The following is a 20432-nucleotide window of genomic DNA, read 5'->3' as shown; positions in this document are numbered from 1 at the left end:
ATATTTACTGAGTGCTTCCTATGTGCTATGTGCTAGGCACTGTTCGAGGCACTAGAGATGCAACAATATACAGAACTACTGCAGAGCAGGAATAGGCAGGTCATTTCACAGACACGATTAGAACAGAGAACACAAATACGGGAGTAGAGAGAAATGAAATACTAGGTCTTAAATACTAGGATGTTTCTAAATGGGAGAAAGATGTTTGGTATGACTTGAACTCCTTTTGTCATCACTGTCAGAACAGACTGCTTTCCCTTCTCAGTTGGTCAGCTCTCTTAGCCTCCTAGATAACTTTATAATGACCAGGATAACACAAGCCAAATAAATACTGCACATATAAAGATTCCCAGCTGAAGTGTATGGAGAGCAAAAAGGGAAAGAATGGCTAGCAGAAGTTGAATTTTATGGCTCCTTTTATCTTTCCAATGGTTTCTATTGTATATTATCAGTCTCTTGCCAGCCACGTCTCCCATGTGGTATTTGTCAAAGTCGTGATTCAATACCTGAAGGTTCTGCTCTCCTCCATTCCTTTCAAGTAGAATCACTGAAAGGAAGGGAGATTCCAGTTAAATTCCTTTTTTCTACTTAATCAGGTTTTCTGTATTCACCGAGCAATACTTCTCTACAGAGTGTTTGATGGAAAGTATTTTATGTTTTGTGTAGACTAGTGGGGAAAGGGATAAGATAGGATGGGGGCTAGGGAGAATACCAAGAGGCTGCAATATAATTCTATACAATACAATACAAGAGGCTACAATACAAACTTGACATTTAAGAGCTTGGATTAAATGGGCAATTTTAAAAATGAAAAGGGATATATCAAGTACCACTGTAGAGAAGTAGCTATAAGAAGTAACAAGTTTAGCAACTGTTTACCTATGGGAGGGAAAGAAGGAAATGAACCTAAGATTTTTAAGTTTGAAGGTCCCAAAATTTGTGTTGTCACCGATAATAGCCACGAAATTTGGAAAAAATAGCTTGAAGGAAAAAAATGAACTTAATGTCAGATCTAAGTGGGATATCACTAGAAGACAGAGGACTCAAGCTTTCTCAATAAGCTACTGATGACATATGAAAGTCATCATTATATAGAAATAGATTGAAACCCTATGGGCTAAAAAGGGAATGCAATAAACAACATCAAATGGCTGCATATGAACTTTGATTGTAAGATGAGGAAAGCAATTTCAAAGCAATTTCAAAAGAGGTAATCTAGCTTTGGAACTCTTTCCTTCAGGTCAGACAAAGCTGTCCTTTATTAAACATTATCTCTTCATGTTAGCTGACCCCTTAGTGGGTGAGAATAACAAGCTGAATGAATAAAATTAAAAGACTTTGTTTCTCTGGATTATCTCACTCAATGTTCTGAATTTTTAATTGAATGTCCTCCTAGCCAGCTTAAACAAATTATGTGCCTTAAGATAAAACACACAAAATAAATACCTAAAACTTTTCTTTGACTATGGTACTCCCATATAAAGGCTATGGCACTCCCGTATAAAGGCTATGGCTTCAAAAAGTATAAAAGGTACATTAATGCAAGTCATCCAAACTATTTAGCCCTTAAATGTGGGGCTTGTTTTAATGTAAAACTGTCAGACCAACATAAATTTCCATCCCCAAAGCAAATCTTGGCTATGGAACTAAATAAAAAAGCACTTTTAAAGAAGGTTCAATTTTAGAATGTGCTACCCTACATGTTTCTTTAAATAGCAAAGGATCAAGTTTGACCCTCCCTGAACTAAGGGTTTTTGTGGTACGATTTCTGTAAACAGAAGATTATATAATAAAATATATTCAGCATCTTACCATTATCTAATCCAATATGGCTTTGGATTCCTACATTTATGTAGAAGTATCTTCATAGTAGCTAGCAATGGAACATTTATTTAGTACATGCTGTATGTCGGACACTGTGTTAAGTGCTCAAATATTTATTATTTCATTTAATATTCACAACAGCTTCTTGAGGTATTATTAACCCATTTCACAGATGGGCAAAACCGAGGCCCAAGTAAAGTTATATCTTCAAGATAATGTAGACAGTAAGTGGGCAGAGCTAGGATTTAAGTCCAGATCTGTCTGATTCCAATGCTACTTTTTTTTTTAACATCTTTATGGGAGTATAATTGCTTTATAATGGTGTGTTAGTTTCTGCTTTATAACAAAGTGAATCAGCTATACATATACATATACCCCCGTATCTCCTCCCTCTTGCATCTCCCTCCCACCCTCCCTATCCCACCCCTCTGGGTGGTCACCAATGCTACCTTCCTTAAGTCCTACTTTGCCTCCAAAAGTTACCTAAAAGCAATAAATAAGTAAACAAAAAAATAAATAAAACTTAATTGTTTTGGCTATTCTAGACCTTTTGCATTTCTATACAAATTTTAGAATCAGCTTCTCAGCTTTTTTTTTTTTTTTTTAAGCCTACTGGAATTTTTATTTGGACTGTACTGAACCTTTAGATCAATTTGGGGAGAACTGACATCTTAACAATATGAACCCATGAGCCAGGTAAATCTCTCCAATTATTTAAGTCATCATTTAATTCCTCTCAGTGTTATTTGTAGTTTTCAGTGTACAGGTCTTTCATGCCTTTTTCAGATTTATTCCTAAGGACTTCATATTTTTTATGCTATTGTAAATGTTCTGTATTTTTTGCACTTCCATTTTTAATATTTGGTGCTAGAATGTAGAAATATAAATGACTGTTATATATTGATCTTCTATCCTACAATCTTGCTAAACTCACTTATTCTGGCAGCTTTTTGTCAATTCCACCAAGTGGAATAGATGGACGATTATGTCAGTTTTATTTTCTCTTTTCCAATCTGAAATTGTTTTATTCCTTTTCTTTCCTGATTGTACTGGTCAGAACCTCCAATACTGAATAAAAGTGATAAGAGCAGAAATCCTTGTATTGTTCCTGATCTTAGAAAGCATGCAGTCTTTCATCAGTAGGTATGAGGTTATCTGTAGGTTTTGTGTAGATACCCTTTATCTGGTTGAAGAAGTATCCTTGCATTCCTAGTTTATTGAGAGTTTTTAATATCAGAAATGAAAACTGGGTTTTGTCAAATTTTCTTCTACATATTAAGATGATCAATTTTTCTTTTTTAGTTTAATATGGTGAATTATACTCATTGATTTTTGAATGCTAAAACCAATCCTGTATTCTTGGGATAAACCCCACGCAATAATACTATCCTTCTTATATATGGTTGGATTTTGGTAAAATTTTGTTTAGAATTTTTACACTTATGTTTATGAGGGGGATTGGCCTGAGTTTTCTTGTTATGTCTTTGTGTGGTTTGGGTATCAGGGTGAGGCTGGCCTCAAAGAACAAGTTGGGAAGTATTCCCTCCTCTTCACGTTTCTGGAAGAGTGTAACTCGTATTTTTTTTTCCCTAAATGTTTGGAAGGATTTGTCAGTGAAGCCCTATGGACCAGAAGTTTTCTTTGTGGGAATATTTTAAACTAATAATTCAACAGACAAATGACCATTCAGGTTATCTATTTCTTCTTGAATGAGCTTTGGTAGTTTATGTCTTTCAATGACTTCGGCCATTTCATCTAAGTTGTTGACTTTTTTTTTTTTTGCCTAAAGTTGTTCATAATATCCCCTTATTATCTTTTATTTGTAGAATTTGTAATGATGTCACCTCCTCTCATTCCTGATTACTTGTCTTCCTGATATGTGTCTTTTTTTTTTTTTCTTCCTGACTAGTCTGGCTAAAAGTTTATCAACTTTACTGACCTCAAGGAACCAGGCTTTGATTCCACAGATATTCTCAATTGATTTTTGTTTTCCATTTCATTGATTTCTACTTTGATCTTTATTATTTCATGATTTATTTTTTGCTTCTTTGTATTTAACTTGCTCTTTTTTTCTAGTATCTTAACATCAAGTTGAGGTCATTGATTTGAGATTTTTTTGTATTTTCTAATATAGGCATTTCATTTATTCAAAATTTGATATGTTATATTTTTATTTCCTTCAGTTCAAAATACTTTCTAATTTCACTTTTGAGTCCTTCTTTAATCAATGGATTATATAAAAGCATGTTATTTTGTTTCAAAATATTTGGGGATTTTCCAGTTAGCTTTCTGTTACTGATTTCTTATTTAATTCCTTTGTGGTCAGGTCATACTTCAGCATGACTTGAATCCTTTAAAATATACTGAGACACGTTTTATGACCTAAAACAAAGGTCAGCAAACTTTTTCTTTAGAGGGTCAGATAGTAAATACTTTAAGCTTTGTGGGCCACATACAATCTCAATATTTTTTTTTAGAAATCTTTCAAAATGTGAAAACCATTCTTAGTTCATAGGCCAATACAAAACCAGGCTAGATTTGGCCCCAGGGCAATAGTTTGCTGACCCCTGGCCTAAAATATGCTCACTCTGGGTAAATGTTTCATGTTAAAGAGAATATGTATTCTACTACTATATGTGGAATGTTCTAGGCAAGTCAATTAGGTAATATTGGTGGGTAGTGTTGTTTAAGTTTACTATATCCTTGCTAGGTTTCAACTTGTTCTAGCAATTATTGAAAGAGGGGTACTGAAATCTCTGACTATAATTGTAGATTCTTCTGTTTCTCCTTGCAGTTCTATCATTTTTTGCTTCACATATTTTGAACCTACTGTTATTTGGGGCATAAACATTTAGGACCATTATGTACTCCTGATTAACTGGCCCCTTTATTATCATGAAATGACCTTCATTATCTCTGGTAATATTCTTCACTTTGAAATCTTACTTTGTTTCTATATGTCAATCTAGCCACACCAGTTTTCTTTTGACTAGGGTGAGCAACAGCATGGTATATCTTTTTCCATCCTTTCATTCTTAATGTTTTTGCATTTTCATATGTAAAGTGTGTTGGGTCTTTCTTTCTATCAATCTGATAAGTTCTGCCTTTTAATAAGGATTTTTAGATCATTTACATTTAATGTGATTCTTGATATGATTAGATTTAAGTCTATCATCTTACTGTTTTCTATTTGTTCCTTTTGTCCTATGTTCCATTTGTTTATTGTTCCTTTCTTCCTTTTTCTGTCTTTTTTCAGATTGAATTTTTATGGTTCCATTTTTTCTCATTTGTTGGCTTGTTACCTAATAATGTTTTATTATTCTGCTGGTTGCTTGAGGGTTTATAGTCTACATATATAACTTATCACAGCCTACTTTCAAGTGATATTATATCACTTCACATATAGCAAATATCATACTTCTGTTTTTCCCCTCCTGCCCTTTATGCTATTGTTATCATATATTTTACTTATGCATGCTGTAACCCCCATTATACATTGTTATTATTTTTGTTTAAACAGTCGATTTTCTTTTTTTAAATATTTATTTATTTTTATGGCTGTGTCGGGCTTTAGTTGCAGCCCGCGGGCTCTTTGTTGCTGCATGCGGGCTTCTCTCTAGTTATGGCACTCAGGCTCAGTAGTTGTGGTGCGTGGGCTCTGTAGTTTGCAGCACGTGGGCTCTCCAGTTGAAGCGCACAAGCTCAGTAGTCGTGGCGTGCTAACATTTATACTAACCGCGGTATAAATGGTATACCACGTGGCGTGGTATTTATACTAACCATAGGACTATTACGGTATATAATGCACATTCATTTTAATTTTAAGATAAAATGTGAAACTAAAGAAAATTCTATCTTGAGACCAAGTTTCTAGGGCTATTATTCACTCTTCTCTGCTATTGACCAAACCACACATTTGTGAAAAAGTCTTGAGGAGCAGTGACTTTGATGACTCTTCTCAATTTTGTTTTGGCTGCGTCTGGTCCTAGTTGCTGCACACGGGATCTCCGTTGTGGCTCACAGCCTTCTCTCTAGTTGTGGCATGCAGGTTTCCTCTCTCTAGTTGTGGTGTGCAGGCTCCAGAGCACACGGGCTCTGTAGTTTGCAGCACGTGGGTTCTCTAGTTGAGGCGCTCGGGATCAGCAGTAGTGGCGCACAGGTTTAGTTGTCCAGCAGCATGTGGGATCTTAGTTCCCTGACCAGGGATCGAACCCACGTCCCTTGCACTGGAAGGTGGATTCTTTACCACTGGACCACCATGGAAGTCCCTATTCACGATTTTTTAAAATCTCTCCTAAAATTGGATGCTGTCAATAAATGTAGGTTATTCATAGAGGTTTTTATTTAATTTGAATATGTATTTCTGAACTGACCGCTATATCCTGTTATTCAGCTCATGAATCATTTCTTATTGTAATCATGAAAAGTTTACTTGATTCCAAGTTTTTAAAACACCCATCATTATTCCTGTGAAGAAGAACTTTTACTTACCAGTTCTCACTTTCATCACTGTCAGTGTGCCTGCATCAGTCAGAACCTGCAACACTGTCCAATTTTCTGATTCCAATCCAGGATAGAATAAGAATGCATATAAACAAGCCTGTTAGAAGTAAACCTAAAATAAAGATAAATAGGCTCATTATGAAGACCCTACCGGAAAATCCACTTCTAAGACTGAATCCTAAGGAAATAAATAAGGCAAAAATTTAACGATTATTGATACATTGTTCCTTTTACCAGTAGAGAAAAACTGGTAGGCATCAATATAAATACTCCCAAATAAGAAACTGCTATGGTACATCCTTATATTCTATAGTAGAATACTTATTCAGTAATTAAAGTACATTATACTTGAATATTTACTGCTAGGAAATATATATGAACAAAAAACAGTTGTTAAAATTTAATAACGGGGGTTAATAGTGGTTATTTCTGGGTGTGGGATTATTCACCTTTTTCTACCTCTTGCCCATTTGTATCTTCTTTAATACCAATTTCTTATAATAAAAAAACACAAAGTTTTCAGAAATACTTATTCAACATGAATAAATACTATTCAAAATGATAAAGTCATCATTTGTTTATTCATTAATTCAACAAATATTTGCAGCATTAAATAAGACCTAGTCCTTGCCCTCATGACTTTTCATTTGTGGGCATGATTAACAGTCTTGGAAATTTTTTAGTCCTTGTTCCTCTCTTTCATTGTCATTACTTAATTGCCCAGTCACTCCCTCCCTTACTCATCGAGGACTTTGGCACTTGGCTGCCAGTATCCACCTCCCCTGCATTTTCTGCTATTGTGCGCCGTTTCCATGTCCATACAGACAACCCATCCAACAACCTTGAACTCTGACTCCACCATCTTACAACCACTTCATTCAGCCTTCCAGACCCAGAGCCACACACCAAGAAATTACTCCATGGCCTTAGACTCCAATATCTTGATCTCTGACCAAACCGCTTACCACTCCAGCTTTTTTCACTCCATTTACTCACTTAAGACCTGCTTTCTTACCTTATTTTAACCTCTATTCCAAGCATTACTTCCCTAGTGCAAAATCTCATTATTTCCCTCCATGGCTATAAAAACACACAAAAATACTTCCATTTATTTAAAAAACAAAATGAAATTAAAACACCTTTTATAACATTCCCTTAGTATTTAAATTAAGAAACAACAACCATGATACCTTATTAGCAAACCATGAAGTTTTATACAGAAACATATATAGCTTGCACTACTTCCAGAGATTAGAAGGCTTGTTAATACCCCTATACATAAAGGTGTTTAGCATATAGCAGTTATTGCTTAACTATCTGTTCATTTTTGAATAAAGTAAATGTGGCATATTTGAAGATATCCATAATAATCATTAAGCTGCATTTTAAACAGTTCAATAAATAATAGGACTCATATTATTTTATAATTAGGGAGGAAATGTTCAAAAGCAAGTCCACAGGTTCAGTTTTAAGGGCAAATTAAAGTTATATACAAAGTATCTTTACATCAAGTAATTTAGAAGAAGCTTTGAACTTTATCATAATTAACAACTATATGTACTAACATTTTTTACATAGAAAGGATTCAACTTTAGGAATTTCAGTTTTATGATAGGAAAGGAAATTGGGTATAAGTACAGGTAGGTGGAAGGACCATTAGATTTAGCTACATGCTATAAGAATTTCTTATCAGGAAAAGGTTTCATATCTACTATACTGTATTAGTGATTTTACAGTTTATTAGAAATATTGCAGTTCAGTCACATCAGCTTTGGGTTGTTTTGCCAATGGCATAAACATCTAATTGTAAAAACCACATGTTTATAAAAATACATCCTCCAAAGGGGAAAAATGTTCTTTGGTTAAGTATGTGTGATACTTCTCTACATGGAACATTGAAATGAATTTAATCTTCTGTTCACTTCAAACATTATTTTTCTTTAAAGAGTTTCTTTAAAATCAGGTATATAGTCTGTATATACCATCCTGAGTTCACTGGGTCAAAAGTTAACAGTATGGGGTCATCAAGTAAATTAAATGTTAACAGCAAAAATTAAAGGAGTTAAATTAAAAACATAGGGCCTAATCCTATGACGAAGAAAAGTAAGGAAAAAGTGTTCCCATAAGAGCTGTAAACTGTTCACCTATTTAAAATAAATTACTTCTTCAGAGCTGCCTTAAAAAGTTAATTTGTTTAAAACACGTAAGCATTTCTTTGCCAAAAGAGAATGTGCTGTATTTTATTCTCCTTATTTCCCTATAGGTTTGTTCTACACGATAATTTTTTTACATATTAAGAATAGAAAATGTAGCATGAGGCTCAACTGTCATAGAGAACAGGTCATACATCCTCAGTCATATCTCCTAGAGACCAGAGAGTCCCAATTTTACTTCTGTTTACTAGAAATGAATAAGAAATAAATGTTAATAGATTCCTGTCCTACTCAACTTCCAGGACAAGGCTAATCCCAAGTCAATAAAGTCTCTGACAAAGCCATGAGTTGTCATTTTAAATGTTTTTTACTCAATATAAGGTTTATTATTCAATTTTCCTTTGATAAAGGGTCAAGAATAGATCCATGACTATTATTTACCAGTCCTTTTTATTACTTAAATTGCTCCCCAAATACACACATTTTTAATGACCAGACAAAAAGTTAACCAATGCTTGTGTATTTTAGACTATATATGGTATATGATTTACCATTTGGGGTGTCACTTTTTGAGATAGGCTCTGTTAAACTGGAGAACAACCAGAGAAGGAAACCAAGACTGTGAAGGGTTTAAAATCATAGATGTTTGGAGAATGGAGATTCAGTTGTCCTCATGGATGAAAGTACTAGAAGTCATACTTAAGGGGTTATCATATGTAGGTGGGAATGAGTTTGTTCTCAGCAGCTCCAGGGGGCAGTTACAAATAGGTGTGTTTTAACTTTTAATATTCTACGATTCCAAACCTGAATAGGCTAAATTTCCTTTACTAAGGAAATTTAAATCATTTTAAAACAATGTTTCAAAACGCTGTATTTAATATATCATTTAAGGCCAGCATTTTCACACTAATTTTTTAGAAAGTAAATAACAAACAAATGGGTTTATCCGTTTCCAGGTATCCTTATTGGTAATGGGTTGTGAGGTGGGTAGTTCATACTTCTTCACTAAATATTATAATTATTAATTGTAAATGAATGTTAGTTCAGACCTATAATATTAGTTCCACGAATGTGGAAGCAAAGCAATTCTTTATATAGGAGAAAAAAAACCTTATACCTCCATAATCCTAACAGAATCAGAATTGAAAATATGTACGAATCTGTTATAAATGACTTTCAGAAACTGGGGCTCTAAACCATGCAAATTAAATTTCCCCAAACAGAAGTATATTTCCTGATCCATGTGTAAATTTTCTCCCCTATAACTAATATGGATATACTCTAAAAAGAAACTACTTTAAGAGTAGTTTCTTTTTTTTGCCTTTTGTGATTTTTAAAGGGTCATCCAAAAATATTTATGGATAATAAAGTACTTATAAACTGATACGTAATTAATTAAAGCATATAGTTATGAACCATTTAAGTAACTTTTTAAATTATTTTTTTAACATCTTTATTGAAGTATATTTGCTTTACATTGTTGTGTTAGTTTCTGCTGTATAACAAAGTGAATCAGTTATACGTATACATATATCCCCATATCCCCTCCCTCTTGCGTCTCCCTCCCACCCTCCCTATCCCACCCCTCTAGGTGGTCACAAAGCACCGAGCTGATCTCCCTGTGCTATGCAACTGCTTCCCACTAGCTATCTATTTTACATTTGGTAGTGTATATATGTCAATGCCACTCTCTCACTTCGTCCCAGCTTACCCTTCCCCCTCCCCATGTCCTAAGTCCATTCTCTTACTTCTGAGGAGGATTTTATCATTGCTTTTTTGATGTATCCATTAGCTACAGGGAAAAGAAACTACCAAAGTTACTTCACAGAACAAAGATTCTGTCAATATCTGAAATAAATGACACACTTGCATTTTAAAAAGGGAATGTAAATGGGTGAATATGTGGGAAAAACTCACCACATTACCAACAGATTTCAGTAAATGTTGTACAGGTTTATGATTAGTGCACTAGATACTGTGAACCTAATGAAACAGTTGTTGTCTGTCTTGAGGTCTGACACTTCACAGACCTAAAAAAGACAAAAAGTACTTTGATGTATGTGTTAAACAAAAAAAGTACAGAAAAATACTTAGATTTAGTATTTTACCAATATATACAATATTTTTACCAATACACTAACCTGATTAGAAGCTTAATTTGAAATTATCAGGTAAATATTAAATTTGAAAAATTAAAAACTCATAGTAGAAAATAAATAGCTATGGATATATGACACAGATTAGAAACATTTTCAAACCAGCCATTGTTAAACCTTATTCTTTTTGCCTTTTATTATAATTCTTCTAGTTTACTAGTTATAATATTCCTGGAGGGGGAAAATCCTAAGCATAGCTATTTATAGCACAATATTTTAAATATATGATAATAAACAAGTACAGTCTTAAAGCAAAATACCTTATTCATAAGTGATACTCAGTAAACATCAATTTATTTCAGAAAACAGCCTTAACAATCAATCTAGAGCAGTTTTAACTCACAGATTATAAGAATACACAGAACATAATAGAGTAAAACAAGTAATTCTCAAATTTGTTCAGGTGGCAGAGCAATTGGTGATCCTGTCTCTCTTTGCTGAGTTCCATTCATTCCCGTTAAATATTAATGCCAGTAACTGTGCTGAAGACACAGAACAAGGACAGACAGATTCCAGGCCATTATGAAACTCTCAAAACCAGAATTGGGGAATTCCCTGGTGGTCCAGTGGTTAGGACTCAGCACTTTCACTGCTGTGGCGGGGGTGGGGGGGGTGTTCAATCATTGTTCGGGAAACTAAGATCCCACAAGAGCTACATTCCTTTCTGGAGGATCTAAGAAAGAATCTGTTTTCTTGCCTTTTCCAGCTTCTAGAGGTTGCCCTCCTTCCTTGGCTCATGGCCCCCTTCTATCTTCAAAGCCAGCAATAGCTGGTTGAGTCTTTCTCACATCTCACCACCCTGACACTGACTATTCTGCTTCCCTCTTCCACATTTAGAAAAATTGTGGAATTATATTGAGCCTACTCAGATAATTCAGGAAAATCTATTTTTAGGTCATCTGAGTAGCAACCTTAATTCTATCTGCAACCTGAATACTCCCTGCCATGTAACACAACATATTCACAGATTCCAGGGATTAGGATACGGACATCTTTAGGAGAACCATTATTATGCCTATCATATAAATGAATCATTTTCCTCTACCTTTCTTCAGGAACTCCATCGACCATCATCCATCTCTAAAATTACGTGCAAACAGTTCACATATGCACATGATTCTAGAGAAAGAATCTGTAACTGTCAACAAATTCTCAACGTTTAAGAATCACTGGACTAGCTCACAGACTATCCATGTTCCTTAGAAAGATAGTTTGGCAGGGTCAACAATGCCAAATTTTAGACTGGCTTTTATCTTTTTAGCTTTGATCAGAAAACCTTGATATGCGTTGAAAGTTTTTTCTTGTACTTTTCCTCTGTGTGTTTTAGAAGTAGTTCCAATCATCCTAATTATACCTCTACATCTTGCACTTACAAACATTTTTCCAGTTGGTATGCATTATTTTGTGATGATGCTAATAGTAAATCCAGTGAATTTTCCACAGTTTACTCAATCTTACTACTACTAGACATTTCAACCCAACCCCCCCCCTTTTTGCTATTTTATTTACTATGCTGGAATGGGCATCTTCCTATATAGATCTTTTTCCATAGTTTGGATTTATTTCACCTAGACTCCTAAAATTGGAATTTCTGGCAGGAAAAACATGACTATTTCTATAATCTTTTTTATTATTGCTAAATTACTTTCCAAAAGGTCTGCTTTAATTTACATTGCCACCAGCCTTTACTCACTCATACCATCAATGTGAGGAGGTTTTTTAAATGTCTTTCATGCATTGAAAAGAATATTCAGGGGTCATTTAAATTCTTATCAAAGTTATGAACTAAAAAACTTAGTTCTTCCTTAACTTTTAAATTCAACTTGAAACTCTGGTTAGTCTTTGTAAATTTTTTTGTGTGTGTGTGGTACGCGGGCCTCTCACTGTTGTGGCCTGTCCCGTTGCGGAGCACAGGCTCGGACGCGCAGGCTCAGCGGCCATGGCTCACGGGCCCAGCCGCTGCGCAGCATGTGGGATCCTCCCGGACCGGGGCACAAACCCGTTTGCCCTGCATCGGCAGGCAGACTTTCAACCACTGCGCCACCAGGGAAGCCCAGTCTTTGTAAATTTTAACAGCAATCACTTTTAAGGATGCTTTTTAAGAGGTCTCTTAAATATTTAGCATTTAGAATTTTATAACTTCTATAACTTCTGCTTTCCTTAAGTACTTAAAGTTTGGTTAATAAATAAAACCTCTCCAAGAACTTATTTGAAAAAGAAAAACAAGAAAAACTTGTATTTGTTTTTCTCCTTTTGCTAACTGTGTATTGGTTAACTCTATTTTTCTTATAGACCTATCTCTTTATATATTGAGGATATTAACCCTTTACCTACTTTATATGTTAAAAATATTTTTTAGTTTGTCATGTGTCTTTACTATTTATAGCAATTTTTTTTTCCGGTGTATACCTTTTTTGTGTAGCTACCAGTGTTCTCCAAGATTCTGTGTTGAACCTTTTTATCAGTCTACATACCTCCCTCAGTGATCTCATCCAATCCCACAGTTTAAACTACCACCTACAATTGGTCAACTAGTAAATCTACAGACAACATGCAAACCAGACCTTCCCCAAAATTCCAGACTTCCAAATCAAAAATCCAATCCTAATATCCAGTTACCTCTACAGAGGATGGAAGTATGTACTTGGCCCAAAGGCATATAAAAATCAACATTTCTGGGCTTCCCTGGTGATGCAGTGGTTGAGAGTCCGCCTGCCGATGCAGGGGACACGGGTTTGTGCCCCGGTCTGGGAAGATCCCACATGTCGCTGAGCGGCTGGGCCCGTGAGCCATGGCCGCTGGGCCTGCGTGCCCGGAGCCTGTGCTCCGCAATGGGAGAGGCCACAACAGTGAGAGGCCCGCGTACCACAAAAAAAAAACAAAAAAAAACAAAAAAAAAACATTTCACATATCATAATCCACCAAACCTGTTCTATTTTCCCTCAGGAAATGGTACCAAGAGACACTCAGTTGCCCATACCAGAAACCTAGGAGTCCTGCTACACACCTCCTCTCTCTCTTCTCCATGTATTATACAAAGGCTCCTAAGCCTCTTTAGTCTTACCTTCCAACTTTTTCCATCCTAGCTAACTCTGCTCTAGCCTCATAGGCATTGAATTTACTGGTCCTTTCTGCTCAGGACATTAACATACACTCCTCCTTTGCCTAGAGTGGTCTTCCTTCCTAAGTCTCAGTTTAACTGTCCCACCTTAGAAAGGCCTTACTTAAATCTTCAGTGTTAGGTCCCCATGGTGTACGCTTTTAGGGCATCCTGTGTTTTCCTGCTATAGTACTTATCACAGTTGTAATTTGTATGATTATTAACTTAATCCTTGTTTCTCTCAGTAGACTACACCATAAAGGGAGGAACTGTGGCTGTTATGCTCATCCCTATATGCTCAGTACCTGGAACAATACATAACACAGAGTAGGTGCTAAATAGTTACCTGGGAATAGTTACATAGTTAATACTGAGTAAGTAAATCCAATCTTGTTTATACTTCATTTCTAATTCTTTGGTTCAAATACTTTTTTATTTCTTGCCTAGATACTACAATAGCCTCTGCAGGACTTTCTATCACCGCTCTTGCATTTTCTAATGTGTTCTCCAGTACCCTTGTTAAAGTGAATTTCTAAAATATAAATCTGATCGTATTACTCATTGGTTTAAGATTTCTCAATTGCATCAATATAAAAGTGATAGGTAAGGCCCTTCATGGTTTAACCGCTATCCACTTGATCAGGCTAACCTTTCTCAACTCGTCCAAAGCACCTAGGCAACAAATCACACAACTACCTGAATATTCTTGACCATGCCAGGTTCTTTCTGACTCCTCTGTTTCCTTACACTCCAGTGATTCTGCTTAAAATGCTCTCTATGGCCTACTTCTGCTCTCTCTTTTACACTGGTTCCTCGAAGGCTTCGCCAAGGTATCCTTCAAAACACAGCTCAACCACCACCTCCCTCCTAAAAAGCTTTCCTGAGCCACCAATTCCTTACCTGGGTTAATGTTCTTCCTGTACATTTCAAATTATAATTTTTAAAGAATTTATTTTTCTTCCATTAGACTTTCAGCTCCTTGCTAACAGGGACTACATACTTCTCATCTCTATATATCCAATTCTGGTAAATGTTTGACTAATCTGTGTGCCAGTACATATCAAACCCATCAAAACATACCTACCTTTTGGGAACTGGTATTCCCACTTCTGAGAAATCGTCTAATAAATAAATGAATAAATAAGAAAGTTAATTAGGAAAACATAAAAATGTTCACTCCAGAATTATTTATAATAACAAAAAATTGAAAACAACCTAGATGTCCACCAATAAAAGAATGGTAGAATCTGCTAAATGATACATAGCAGAGAAATTTAGAATGAGATCATAAAAATGATATAGTAACTCAGATGCTTCTTACATGTTAAGTGGAAAAAGACAAAGAAAACTATTTCACACTATGACCCTATAAAATTATACGTACAGATATTTACTAAGGGAACATGAAAATTGTATGAGTTGTTAATGTGGATTGTGATTTCACTGACTTTATTCAGAACTTTATAAATATTGCTATGATATCTTCTCAATTATAATACAAATAATAATATACATGAGCTTAATTTTATTAACATATATGTACATCTTAGTGTATGCATATTTTAATGTGCATATATATGTATATATTTCCTAGCTCTCCTGAAAGGTCCAAGAAGCAGCAATGAGCATACCTAACCTTGATCTCTAATAACATTCTCCACTAAGAGGAAATGGCTCTGGAGAAAAAGCTAACACCAGGGCTAGGGCAGGGTAAGCGCAAGCTAAACTTGGAACATCTTATTATACCAGAAAGCAAGGAAGTACGCCCAAAAAATGATATAAGCATACCACAAAGACATAGGACCCAAACTAAAGGTGCTTCCACTAGCTAAATCTGGGACAATTCGAACACCAAAATAATTAAATACAGGCTTAAATATTTAGAGGTGAAAGCTCATGATGTGTGTAACTTACATTCAAATGGTTCAGAAAAAAATGTACAAAATATACACATATAGGCCACAACAGTGAGAGGCCACAACAGTGAGAGGCCCGTGTACCACACACACACACACAAAAATATATATATATACATACACATATAAATATAGAAAGAATACAGGAAAACAAGGTAAATACAGAAATGGAAAAACATAGGAATTCATAAGTTAATGCAGATAATAAATAGATAAATAGAGGAGAAGAAAGGGCTCTGTTTGCAGTAGAATGCTGTGGGCTGACTGGTAAATGTGAAAGGAGTATTAGATTTGTTGAATCATTTTGCAACCATCATGGTAAAATTATATCAGCAATAATGGATGCTATATTTAAATGGGAACTTTGATGAAGAGCAAGCTTTATCTTCAAATATTTCCCCACAAATTGCTTATTTGCCAGGAAGGAAAAAAACAGTAACTATACATTGGAAAATTCGGGCCATATATGGATCAGGTGGTCAAAATTAACATCATCAGTGAGGGACATATGGATATCATGTGCTTTCAGAAGTGGTACCCTGAGAAGGACACAATACCACCTGTGCAGTAGTCCAGTTAAAAATGCAAAACCTCAATTTAATCATGAGGAAACATCAGACAAAAACAAAATAAGGAATGTTCTATCAAAAAGGAGGGTGGAGGGAGAAACTATATTCTTCAAAAATATCAAGGTCATAAAAGATAAAGAAAGGCTGTGGAAATGTTTCAGTAAAAGAAGCTAGAGTCAAGACCCACTAAATGTAGTGCCTGACCCCAGACTGGCTCCTGTACAGGAGGGGGAAATGCTATAAGGACCAACCTACAAAATGCGAATGTGGATGGTAGACTGAAGTATTTTCTCAATGTAAATTTATGAAGTTGACAGGAAATACACACTTAAGTATTTAGGGATCAAGGGCCAGGATGTATGTAACTTAACCTCAAATGGTTCAGAAAAAAAACTGCATATAAAGAAATATATATATATATATATATATATATATATATTTGGAGAGAGACAGAGACCTTGCAAAAGAGCAAGTAAATGATATGGGTGTTCTCTGAACTATTTTTATTTTTGCAACTTTTTGTAAATTTGAAATTATTTCCAAGTAAAAGAGTTTTTTTTAAAGTAAGTCCACCTCAGAAAAACAAGACCAACAAGAAAATAAAAGCTATTTATGTAACTTTTACATCTATGCAATTTGCATCTATGCAAATTGTTTTTAAAACATTCACCAGTGTATACTGAGTTACTGTTCAAAATGTTTAAGAGGCTTCATTCTTCCTTAAAAGATGAACAGAACTATAGCTTTCACAGTTTTATCTAAATAAGCTAATATGTTGAAGCCAACATTCCATCAGTCGCAGCTTACTCATCAGAAACAGCAGGAGGGAAAAAAAGCATTGAAATTACAAGACCTCTGCTCTCCACACTACCCATATTTACCATTCATTTGCTGGTGATTGCACTGCAGTTTCCAAGTAAAACCTCAAATTTTAAATTATGACTTCAGTTTTACTCTTATGACAAGTCAAGAAGAGTATGCAGAAAAACAAACTGGGTGGGTGGAAAGGGGTGGGGGTAGGGTGATTAACTCTTCACTGTATTGAAAATGAAAGAAAGTTGACAACTTCTACCCCAGCTGAGTCCCTAAATAATTGAGTTCTTTCTTCTCATAAAGTATATCACTGTGTGGAGTATTAAACTTCAAGGAAGGTATTCTTACTAGCTTTTTACCTGTGAATCTGATGATCTGAAGTAAAAGTACTCTTTTTTTTCTTTAAAATTCAACTCAGCAATTTGCACCCCCTTGTGGTCAAACATAAAATTCTTCATTTTCAAAACACCATTTTTTTTTTCCAGTTGGGTTCACGCTTAGGAACCAAGTTACCTGATTTTGTTTTCTCCCATATTAGTGAATCAAGAAGCTTTAATGAAGGATTGTTGGTTTATTAAATAGGATCTTAAAACAGGACTTAAATCTTCTAAAAGTGACCTCTATATAAACTTCAGTATGTGGAAAATGGGAGATAATAATTGCACCCACCTCATGAGTTATTATGAGGATTCAAGGAGAAAATGGATATGCATGCTTAGCTGACACATTGTAGGTACTCAATAAATGTTATTAGTTATTAATATCATCATCACTTTGGAATTCTCTTGACAGAATAAATCTTAAAAGGGGACTGGATTTAAAAATTTACCAATTCATGATGTTCTAGTACAATCTTGCAAATAAATTCCCCAAATATACCACTTATCCAGACTTCACCTAGCTGATTCTCTCCACAGGTATATTTTTAAATTACAAAGGATATGTATTTATCTCTAGATGACAGAAATTTGGATGGTTTTTACTTTACATTTTAGAGTGGTTTTTTTCCCCTTTCCCTTTAACTTTAATAATTAGAAAAAGCAGTAAGACGATTCCATCTTCTTAGGTTACTCTTACCATCTTTATTCATCTGACAGAAATCATTACTCTATTTGGCAAAAATAATTCGTCAGGTTGATTTATCATTTTAAGGGGCTCTTGAACAGAAATGCTAATTCCTAACGGCCCTAACTGTAGTTTTTTAAAATACCTCTAAAGAAACCATTTTAAAAGATCAGTGTTAATAACTGACTTACAACAATAGCTAACATTCACTAATATACCAAGCACTGTTCAAATACCTTTAATATATTAGCTCATTTACATCCTTACAACAACCGGTTGAGGTACTAGCATTAATCCTTTTACAAAAGATCAAACTGAGAAAAAGTAACTCATGCAGGGTCACAAAGCTAGTAAATAGCAGAGCTGAGCTCCAGCCCAAGCCGTTTGGTTCCAGAGTCTACTCACTTAACCAGTGCACAAACGTACCATAGAGACGTAAGCCCCATACTACTCAACCATGTTACTTCTTGATGATGTCAAATTATTAAAATCCATTTCTCTTCCATCTGTACCACAATAATGCAAACCATGCTAGCCTTCTCCCATTTCCTTACTTCTTAGCACTTCAGGCATTTTCACCTGCGTTGTCTAATTTAACCCTCACAATGATGTATGTCTTTGTACACTCAGTTATGATTCATCACAAGTTGTTTTACAACAAAAACTAGAAATAAGTGTAGCAATGCCCCAGATTTTAAACTGTTGGATTCTTTAGAAAATTCATTGTAACTTGGGATCAGGAAAAAAAGCAACCAGTTTTAAAATAATCTTAAAATGTAATCATTTAGAATCAATGGCAGTTTGGTTTTTTTCCATCTTAACTAGCCTGTGGCAGGTAGGATAATTCTCTCAAGCAAATGAATGATTAAAAGAGATTTTTAAAGAAGGTGTTCCAGTATTGACAAATGTATCATCATCTACTGTCTTACCATAGTGCCCAGTTTTTGACGTTGGACAGATCTGCCTAGGTCTTGTGCTTCTACTTACTAGTTATAAAACTTTGGGGCAAGTTTCTTAATCTGAGTCTCAGGTATCCTCTTGTGTAAAATAAAGATAATGCCTACTTCATAGGGCTGATGTGGGCAGTAAACATGATCATTCCGTAAAGCGTTTATTTTAGCACCATGGCAGCCCAGAGTACAGTCAATATATGGTATCTAGCTATTATTACTTTACCAGTGCGTGACACAACAGAAACCCGTCTTTGCAAGATTAAGTTCCCTTACCAACCGTTTTTTTAAAAATCACCCTAAGCGATCCCAAAGACTGCCCAATAACCCATTTACCTCTCCAAAATCGAGCAGAATGTTTAAGAACAAGAACGCGGTGGGAGAAACTAGATTCAGTGAAAGTGCCTTCATAACAGGGAACCTAGAACCGGGCTCCAGCACACGCGCGCGCGCGCACACACACACACACACACACACACACGCAGACGCACACAGGTTGGGTCGCACAGCATGGTAGAGAACGGCCCGGGCTCCAGAATCTGACAGATGCGGACTCGTCCACGTGCTTGCTACCTGTGCTACCTTAGGGAAATTACTTACAACGTCTCTGAGCCTTGGTTTCCTGGTCTGCAAACGGAGAATGATAATAGTACCTACCTCATAAAGTTCTTGAGGCTTAAGTGCGATTGCTCCGGTAAAGCGTTGACTTACAGCAAGAGCTGTACACACATGCGGGGCTGATTCAAGTACACGTGTATCCATACACACGGTCTCAGACACATTCCGTTGGAGTTTAGACACTGGCAATAAGATGTTTTTCTTTTCGCCTAAGCTGCACCCTTATTTGTTTTCCTCGAACAGTAGAATAAATGCCTATCTACTGATACGTCATCTACGGACCCTCGGGCCCACACTCCGCACGGCCCCTCTACCTCTTAGGCTGAGCATAGGAGCTGCACGCACGCGCAAGAAAAGAGAAGGGCTGCGACTGAGGAAGCGAAGGCAGAACGGTGAACACGCGATGATTCTGCGCATGTTCAAGGCGTGGGGGGTTGGGGCAGGAGTTTGCGCATGAGCAGAAGTGTCGGGAAAGCTAGAGTACGGAGGTTAGGAGGCGGTATTGACAGCTGTGGAGGCAGCCCGCGTTCCCGGCATGCCCCGGGGCGGCGGGGTTGGCTCTAACGAATTTGAATGAGGAGCCTCAGCGCTTTCGGCGCCATTTTCGAGTGATGCCTGATCTCATCAATCTAGCGGGAGAGACGGGATAACCTGTCGGAGAGCGTATCGCCACTAGGACTCAGCCGAAAAATTACTAAAAAAATCGCCAAAAATTACTTCGAGCAAAGGGCACTTGGCGGAGCTTCGCCAGGGTTGGCGCAGCCG

The 20432-nt window shown here is 35.9% G+C and overlaps 1 protein-coding gene across 16 annotated transcripts in view; it reads left to right on the top strand.

The window, feature by feature from the left end:
• The window catches only part of LOC111175295 (uncharacterized), a 127842-nt gene that overhangs the window by 20480 nt on the left and 86930 nt on the right, over positions 1 to 20432 (top strand). For 2 of the 16 annotated variants that reach the window (XM_089899599.1, XM_089899590.1), the window contains exon 1: positions 1 to 20432. This exon is cut by the window's left edge and continues 17636 nt beyond it. The exons of the other annotated variants lie outside the window; for them this stretch is intronic. The gene's annotated coding sequence lies outside the window, so the exon portion shown is untranslated. 16 annotated transcript variants of the gene reach the window in all.

The sequence above is a fragment of the Delphinapterus leucas genome, chromosome 18, assembly GCF_059928025.1.
Source record: "Delphinapterus leucas isolate spDelLeu-1000000601 "Yukka" chromosome 18, BTC_Dleu_Yukka2, whole genome shotgun sequence".
Lineage (NCBI taxonomy): Eukaryota > Metazoa > Chordata > Mammalia > Artiodactyla > Monodontidae > Delphinapterus > Delphinapterus leucas.
The sequence above is the reverse complement of the archived record's forward strand: the minus strand, read 5'-3'. Positions and strand labels throughout refer to the sequence as shown.